Source organism: Physeter macrocephalus, chromosome 11 (genome assembly GCF_002837175.3).
Source record: "Physeter macrocephalus isolate SW-GA chromosome 11, ASM283717v5, whole genome shotgun sequence".
In the NCBI taxonomy this organism is placed as follows: Eukaryota; Metazoa; Chordata; class Mammalia; order Artiodactyla; family Physeteridae; genus Physeter; species Physeter macrocephalus.
This window is the reverse complement of record NC_041224.1, coordinates 149,207,258-149,213,207: the sequence shown is the minus strand read 5'-3', so window position 1 is coordinate 149,213,207 and position 5,950 is coordinate 149,207,258.

The window sequence follows — 5,950 nt, the reverse complement described above, 5'->3', positions numbered from 1 at the left end:
GATGGCTTTATTGTACATAGCTAACAAGATGATACCCTGCTGAGCCTAAAACCAAACTACAGATGTGCCTCCAAAGATACCCACCCCCAGTGCCACTTCCAATGCAAGAGTAGATGGAGAAGAAACCATTTGCACTCTCCAATGTCAAAAGAACAAGCTCCTAAGTGGTTTTGCTAATCCACTCCCTTTTTATTATGAGTCCGAAAGCCAAATTGCTGAAGGGATACATAGCAACCAAACTCTGGGGGTTGCTCTTGCTGAACTGTTGTGATTCTCTAAATCTGTGATCAGCAAAATGATAAAATGGAAATATTTCCAAATAGCATTGATTACAAATAATCATGACTTGGGCAGAAGAAGCCTACAGATGTGTTGTCCTCTGAGGCAATCTGGAGACGTGAAAACTACACCCCTAAAATAACTTATCAAATACTATTACACATTATAAACAGAGTCTTAACACTATCTGCTTTCCGAAAATGAGTTCTGACTGACACTTCAGAGGGTCTTTCGGGCTGCTTTGCTCCACTGGAAAGATGAAGGCTCTGACACTTGGTACTAAATTTGTGCAAGAGCAGTGTGCACGATGATTAGGCTGAGGGGCTTTGGAGTCAAACAAACGTGAGTTCAGATCCTGAGTTCCACCACTTACTAACTATGTGATGTTGAGCAAGTTTCACAACTCTCTGGGTATAATTCTTAACTCACAGCGTTTTGAGGATTAAACTGGATAATGCATATAAAGTCCTGAGCATAGTGCCTGGCCAATGGGAAATGCTTAAATGTTAACCTCCATCATTGTCTTTGCTGATTTTACACCTTGCTTGTTTAGAAAGAAAACCCATGCCTGATTCCCTTTTGTACAACATATAGTACACTGATGACAAAGAACAAATATTTGCCGGTGATATGCTCAAAAAGCATAAAAATTTAATTGAAAGTGCACGCTACTTTTGCCATTTCTCTAAAAGTATGACTTATTAAAAACATACAACACACCCCACCCCCCTTCCTGCTACTACCATCAATTTCAAATCCAAAGGCTAGAGTGTAGAGTGAGATTCTTGGACTAAGGGGAAAATTTTTTTTTTTTTTTTTTTTTTTTTTTTTTTGTGGTATGCGGGCCTCCCTCTGTTGTGGCCTCTCCCGTTGCGGAGCACAGGCTCCGGACGCGCAGGCTCAGCGGTCATGGCTCACGGGCCCAGCCGCTCCGCGGCATGTGGGATCCTCCGAGACCGGGGCGCGAACCTGGTTCCCCTGCATCGGCAGGCGGACGCGCAACCACTGCGCCACCAGGGAAGCCCGAAAATTTTTTTTTTTAATTTTATTTATTTTATTTTTGGCTGCGTTGGGTCTTTGTTGCTGCGCATAGGCTTTCTCTAGTTGCGGTGAGTGGTGGCTACTCTTCGTTGCGGTGCACGGGCTCTAGGCATGTGGGCTTCAGTAGTTGTGGCACGTGGGCTCAGTAGTTGTGGCTCACGGGCTCTAGAGCGCAGACTCAGTAGTTGTGGTGCACGGGCTTAGCTGCTCGGCGGCATGTGGGATCTTCCCAGACCAGGGCTTGAACCCATGTCTCCTGCATTGACAGGCGGATTCTTAACCACTGCGCCACCAGCGAAGCCCCTAAGGGGAAATTTTGCTTTTGTTTTTTTGATGGTAGTGATTACATCTTTACATCTGAAGCCAGGAGAAAATGGAATTCAGCTTAGTTTACTCTTCAGGCAAGAGAAGACCATCTACCTACTGAGGGGAAACAGGCAGCCCTCTACATTGTATAAAGTAACTGTTAACTCCATGCAACTTTGTAATATGGAGAGACCACTTACTCCCAGGGCTTCCTTGCAAAGCCGCCAGGTTGTAGGATGCTTCAGGTACGCATGCATAGGAAATGACTCCTCATATCATGTCACATATACCTTGAGTCTCATTTTTAGTGTTCCCCTCCCAAGGCAAAATGGGGGGGATCCTATGTTTGCCCCTGGGTTCTAAGTTTCCCTTGCATCATTCAACTTCCCTAAATGCATCCTACTTGACCCTTCTGTGTACTGTAGTTCAACACCTAAGCTCAGTTCAAGGGAACAATGAAGCTCTCAAAGAAGAAGAAACTTCAGAGTACAGATTCATAAATAACCTAACAGGCCCTGCCTTCAGAGAGAGCAGGGCTTCTCTTATAAGCTAGAGAGGAGATGGAAAAACAGGAAGCAGTTAAAGACCAGAAGAACTAGTAAGGCAGATGGTTGGGAATGAATGTCATTTTGGTCAGAAGGCAGAAGGTCCTGGGGATGAAAACCTAGCCAACACACAAACAAAAACAAAAACATATGACTCTTCTCCACTAAGTATCAAAAAGGTAGCTTCCAAAAGCAAATAGCTAGGGGTTAAGGGGGAAGGAGCAGAATACACTGGTCAGAAGAACCATCAGTCTCCAGGGTCAGGGGACTGGTGAGCTGGAGTCCACTGACCAATTGAGCCTGACTCTCCACTAATCTCTGTGTCCACTGTGGACCACCTGCCTTCAGTTGGCACATCTTTCTTCAGCTACGCTAGGACCAGACTAATTTAGGCTATACCCACACCCCATGCATGCCTCCTGCTCCTGGTCCGAAATAAATCCTGCCTTAAGGGGCCTCTGTATGTGTCTAGTCTGATCTACCCTACATTGAAGTATTAAAGAAGAATCTCTGTTGGGAGCTCCATGAGTAGCCACTTAGTATATTCCAGCCCAGTGGAAAATGGTGGAGAGAAGAGAAAGTGGGACAGCCTTGGAGAAATCAAAGTAGGGAACTGTCAGGCCTAAAGGTCCAGCTTTTGATAAAGAGCCTCCTTTTATTTGACCCTTGGGAGGTGATAAAGAGCCTCCTTTTATTTGACCCTTGGGAGGTGACAAAGAGGGAGTTTGTGGTCAATCAGGAATAGAATAAGTTGGAATGGGATATCTGGCCCTGTTCGGTCAGCAGAAGAAAGATTCATGGTCATCAAAACAATAACTCAATATTTATAAGTCAGATTCTTTGACGGACCTAAGAATATGGCACATGCCCTCATTCAGCTTTCTGTGGGGGCAGGTGAGAGGCAAATTTTATAATCCCCGCCTTCCAGAGAGTGAACTAGAGTCATCTGCCTGAGATTAATAGTCTAGATAAGAAAGGGGGTCTGCAGGCCTCCCTGCCCACTCTCCCTCCTAAGACAGCACTGCGCAGAGGAGAGGAGAGACGGGAACTCTCAGCCCAGAGCCACGGGCAGGTCCAGGCCTTGATGCCCTGGTCTCCAGAATTCAATCTAATATAAGTAACGAACAAAGGGATCTAATGCCTAGAAATACATTAAAAGATTATGAAAATGCTACATTGTAACAAGTCCAATCTTGTGACAAGAGTCCTTTCATACTCTGACGTTCATAAATAACCACAAACCAAGTAGCTTCAGCTTCTACGGAAGTGTCAAGCATTTGAGGCAATCCTAGCCGAACTCTGCCAGTCTTTTTAGTGGCTTACGGTGGCTTCAGATGCATGTGGATTGTCACTTCTGAAAGCCACAGGAGGCTTGAAAACTAAAGCTCTTCATGTCCTTGGTGCAACAGAGTTTAAGGATTCCTGGGCTAGAGGAATCATGAGGCAACCTCAGGCATCTCGGGGGCATTTTTATGCCCAGAAGGACATCTGCTTTCTCCTCCCTCCCGCCCATTCCCTGCTAGAAACCTGCTACAGCCTAACGCAGAGAATCAGAGAAGTCTCAAGACCACTTTAACTAGGCCTGAAGGGCTAGGTGCGGTGATTGTCCTGACACTCACAGCTCCCAAGGAAACAGGCAGCCCACTGGATAACCTGGCCAGCCAGAGGAAGGGCATCAGCTGAGTGACAGAGAGAGACCTCAGGGCTGCCTCTGGCCCCAGACTGCCTACCTGCTGTCAAATCTAGCACTCTCACATTGACAGGGCTCTGAACTGTAATGGAACAGAACTTTTTGTAAAAGAATATACATGTATACACATATATAGACGCATAACTGAATCGCTTTGCTGTACACCTGAAACTAACGCAATATTGTAAATCAACTACACTTCAATGAAAAAATATAAAGTGACTGTAACCAAACCTTTCTCCAAATACAAAAATATATATATATATATATATATATATATATATGACAGGGCTCTGCTTTTCATAGGTTTTGAAGGCATAGTTATTATTATTGGGTTGGCCAAAAAGTTTGTTCGGCTTTTTCCATAAGATCTTATTTTTATACCAATATTATTTCAGTATAAAAAAATGACCCATCTGCTTAAGGTGCACTTTTTTAAAATGTTACTTTTGGTATCTAAAATGATCCCAATTGCCAGGTTATGACAGTGATGAAGCCTTTCTATCTAAACACAGGCCTTGAATAAGTCAGAAATTCTGAGTCTTAATCCTGGCTCGGTTAAGGGTTACTAAATGCCTTGCTCTTAAGGAGACAGAGGCCGGAATTTTCCTGTGAGAAATTGGTAAGGTTCATTGAGTCCTTTCATCACCAAGGCTTGAGAGAAAGGCCCTGGAGTGGTTTTCACCATCCTCTCCTCATGCTTCCCACAACCATGACGGTGTCTGCCCCAGCCCATCTGCTGAATAGAGGAGCCGGGAGTCTGAGGGAAATGGGGTCTGGGGAGAAGAAAACAGGCGAGGGCGAGAGGCAGAGGTAGAAGGCCAAGAAGAGCGAGAGGGGTGCTCTGGGTGCAGTGTGGGAACTGGGTAACTCCCCCCAAAAGCAGGTGTAGACAGCCATACTCGCAGACTACTCACACCTCTCCCCTGACTATTCCCCACCTCCTCCCTTCCGGTCACTTCCAGCTTTGAAAGGAAATATCCAATATTTGAGGAAAAGTCAGACCAAATATTTTGAAGTCTGAGTATCACAAATCTGGTTTTACTCTTCACTGGCTTAGTTTTGCCAAGCTCTGGAAAATTATAAATCATTCCATTATGAAAAAAAAAATCGTTTTTCTTTAGCTTCAGCCCAGAGAATATCAACTGTCAGCTCTAGAATAAAGAACTGATAGGGGTTTAGTATTCCAGCCTGCTATTTCCATCTTGAAGGTCTGCGTGACAACTGTTTTCTGGGAAAATCTGAAAGGCTACGGGGGATTTTCCTTTCGAAATATTTGTGGTAAAAGGACCAAACTTCAATTTGGCTTGAAGAAAAGATTATTGTGGAAGTTAGGAAGCCTGCCTTTTATTTCTGGCTCTGTCCCTAACCTGCTGTGCAATTTTGGGAAAGGCTCCTAACCTCTCCGTACCTAAAAATGAGTCCATAAAAGACATGAAGAAAATGAGTGTATGATGACCATAAAGGTAGCAGCCCACTATGAAAAATGTTTCAAACCACATTACTATTAGCGTTGTACTTAAAATTCCACCACTATCATTGATTCTCATCATGTCCAACCTTAGGAAATCCATCTTACATAGAACCAGTTGGCAGTGCCTGAGGAAGACAGGAGGGGGAAAAAAAGAATAAGGGAGATAACTTTAAATAATTTTGTGTTTATGGTGAGGATACTTTCAATCTTGATAAAATCCACACCTCTTATAACAGACCTGAAGAAAAAAAACCTCTGTTGTAGATTTCATTGTGAAATTCACAGGTAAACCTAGTAGGAGAGTCCTTAAAGAAGATATTGGCCTAGTATGAGGCAACATAGATGGAGGAAGAGAAAAGAATCTCCTCGGCTTTGCACAAATACACACTCACTCAATCACAAAGGGATGGATGATAATGCTGCTTCCACCTCACTGTAGCCATTGCCTCGACCACTGGTTAGAGACAATGCATTGAAGTAGAACTGTGTCTGCCATTTTGGCCAAAAGAAACACACAAGCAAACAGCGCTGCACCACAGGGTGGCTTTCTCCTTGGCCTACTTCTCCTGGGGTACGCATGCAAGAGGATGTAGTGGAAACCCTGGGCCGGCAGCT